This window comes from Galeopterus variegatus, unplaced genomic scaffold, assembly GCF_000696425.1.
Source record: "Galeopterus variegatus unplaced genomic scaffold, G_variegatus-3.0.2 Scaffold7613, whole genome shotgun sequence".
Classification (NCBI taxonomy): Eukaryota; Metazoa; Chordata; class Mammalia; order Dermoptera; family Cynocephalidae; genus Galeopterus; species Galeopterus variegatus.
Window position 1 is genome coordinate 43,853 of NW_007733724.1, and position 3,100 is coordinate 46,952.

Here is a 3,100-nt window from a genome sequence, read left to right on the forward strand (position 1 = left end):
TTTTTTTTTCTATTGAATTGTTTGAGTTCCTTGTATATTCTGGATATTAATCCATTGTTGGATGTATAGTTTGAAAATATTTTCACCCATTCTGTAGGTTGTCTTTTTGCTCTGTTGATTTTTTCCTTTGCTGTGCAGAAGCTTTTTATTCTGATATAATCCCATTTGTTTATTTTTTCTTCTGTTGCCTGTGCTTTTGAGGTCTTATTCATAAAATCTTTCCCCAGTCCTCCATCCTAAAGTGTTTCCCCTATGTTTTCTTCTAGGAGCTTTGAAGTTTCAGGTCTTATATACAAAAGACTTTAATCCATTTCAAGTTGATTTTGGTATATGGTGAGAGATAGGGATCTAGATTCATTCTTCTACAGATAGATATCCAGTTTTCCCAGCACCATTATTTTGAAGACAATGTATGTTCTTGGCACCTTTGTCAAGATCTGTTGGCTGTAGATATGTGGATTTATTTCTGGGCTCTGTATTCTGTTCCATTGGTCTTTGCATCTGTTTTTATGCTGGTACCGTGCTGTTTTGGTTATGATAGCTTTGTAGTATGTTTTGAAGTCAGGTAGTTTAATGTCTTCAGCTTTGTACTTTTTGCTCAGGATTGCTTTTGCTATTTGGAGTCTTTCATTGTTCCATATGAATGTTAGGATTTTTTTTTCCTATTTCTTTGAAGAATGCCATTGCTATTTTGATGGGGATTTCATTGAATCTGTAGATCATTCGGGGTAGGATGGACATTTTCATAACATTAATTCTTCTAATCCATGTACATGGAATGTCTTTCCATTTTTCGTGTCCTCTGTAATTTCTTTCATCAGTAACTTGTAGTTTTCATTATACAGATCTTTCACCTCCTTGATTAAATTTATTCCTAGGTATTTTATTTTTTAGGTAGGTACTGTTAATGGTTTTGCTTTCTTGATTTCTTTTCCTGCTAGTTTATTATTGGTATATAGAAATGCTACTAATTTTTGTATATTGATTTTGTATCCTGCAACTTTAAAGAAATTGTTTATCAGCTCTAATAGATTTTTGGTGGAGTCTTTAGATTTTTCTCTATATAAGATCATGTCATCTGCAAGCAGGGACAGTTTAACATCATATTTCCCAATTTGTATGCCCTTTTTTTCTTTCTTTTGTCTGATTGCTCAGGCTTGAACTTTCAATACTGTGTTAAATAGAAGTGGTGAAAGTGGACATCCCTGTCTTGTTCCTGTTTTTAGAGGAAAATATTTCAGCTTTTTCCCATTTAGGATGTTAGCTATGGATTTGTCTTACATGGCTTTTATTGTATGGAGATACTTTTTTTCTGTACCTAATTTGTTGAGAGTCTTTATCATGCAGGGATGTTGAATTTTGTCAGATGCTTTTTTTGTGTCTATTGAGATGATTATATGGTTTTTGTCTTTCATTTTGTTGTTGTGGTTTACCACATTTATCAATTTGCATGTGTCGAACCATCCTTGAGATGAATACCACCTGAATATGCTGTATAATCTTTTTGATGTTTTATTGAATTCTGTTTGATAATATTTTTTTTNTTTTTTTTGAGAAATTTTGCATTTATGTTCATCAAGGATATTGGCCTGTAGTTTTCTGTTTTTGTTGTCTTTGTCTGATTTTTATTATCTGGGTGATGCTGGCCTCATAGAATGAGTTTGAGAAAATGCCCTCTGCTTTGATTTTTTGGCATAGTTCAAGAAGAATTGGTGTTAATTCTTCTCTAAGACTTTGGTAGAATTCAGCAGTGAAACCATCTGGTCCTGGGCTTCTCTTTTATGGGAGACTGCTGATTACTGATTCAATCTCATTGTTTGTTATTGGTCTGTTCAGGTTTTTTATTTCCCTTTGGTTCAGTCTTGTTAGGTTGTATATGTCCAGAAATTTATCCATTTCATCCATATTTCCAAATTTGTCGGTGTATAGTTGTTCATGATAGTCTCTAATTATTCTTTGTATTTCTGTGGTATCAATTTTACTGTCTTTCATTTCTGATTTTTGTATTTAGGGCTTCTCTCTTCTTTTCCTCATCTAGCTAATGGTTTGTCTATTTTGCTTATCTTCTCAAAAAAACATTTTATTTTATTAGTTTTTTGTATTTTTTTGGTCTCTATTTCATTTAGTTCTTCTTTGATCTTTATTATTTATGTCTTCTAATTTTGGGACTGGATTGGTCTTGTTTTTTAGTTCTTTGAGGTGTAACATTAGGTTATTTATTTGAGTCTTTCTATTCTTTTATTTTTTTATTTTTTTATTTATTTTTTTATTTATTTTTTATTTTTTGTTAAATTTTTATTTTGTCAATATACACTGTATATGATTATTATNAAATTTACCAATAAAGTTTGTTGGGGCGCCTGGGTCTGGAGGACCCTGATGTTCGGGTGAGCTAGTCCCACAAATATTTTCACCGTGACTAATGAGGTTGAATCATGAAGACAGGTGAGTTTTGGAGGCTGGGAAGTCCAAGGATTAGGTCTGGTGAGCTCCTGTTTTGCTGGTGACTCTCTACAGCAATCGAGTCTTTCTATTCTTTTGATGTGAGTATTACAATAAATTTCCCTCTTAGTACACTTTTTTCAGTATCCCATAAGTTTTGGTGAGTTGTGCTTGTATTTTCATTTTTTTCAATAAGTTTTTAAATTTCCTGCTTAATTTCTTCCTTGACACATTGATCATTGAGGAGAAAGTTGTTTAATTTCCATTTATTTGCATAGTTTCCAAAGTTTGCCTTGTTGATATCTAGTTTTATTCTTTTGTGGTCTGAAAAGATACTTGATATGATTTAAATTTTTAAAAATTTGTTGAAACTCGACATGTGACTTAACATGTGGTCTAACCTGGAGAATAATTCCTGTGCTAATGTGAAGTTATATTCTGTGGTTGTTGGATGAAATGTTCTTTAAATTTCTGTCAACTCCATTTGGTCTAAAGTGCCATTTAAGTCCAATATTTCTCTGCTAATTTTTTGTCTAGATGATCTGTCCAGTATTTTTTTTTTTTTTGTCTTTTGTCTTTTTCCGTGTCCGGCAATGGATCGCAACCCTCAGTGTTGCCCCCGTACCGGACCGGGGACCGGCAACGGGATTGCAACCCT

At 32.8% G+C, this 3,100-nt stretch overlaps 1 long non-coding RNA gene across 1 annotated transcript in view; it reads left to right on the forward strand.

The window, feature by feature from the left end:
* LOC103607653 overlaps window positions 1-3,100 on the forward strand; it is a 19,154-nt gene that overhangs the window by 3,793 nt on the left and 12,261 nt on the right. The gene's annotated exons all lie outside the window — the stretch shown is intronic.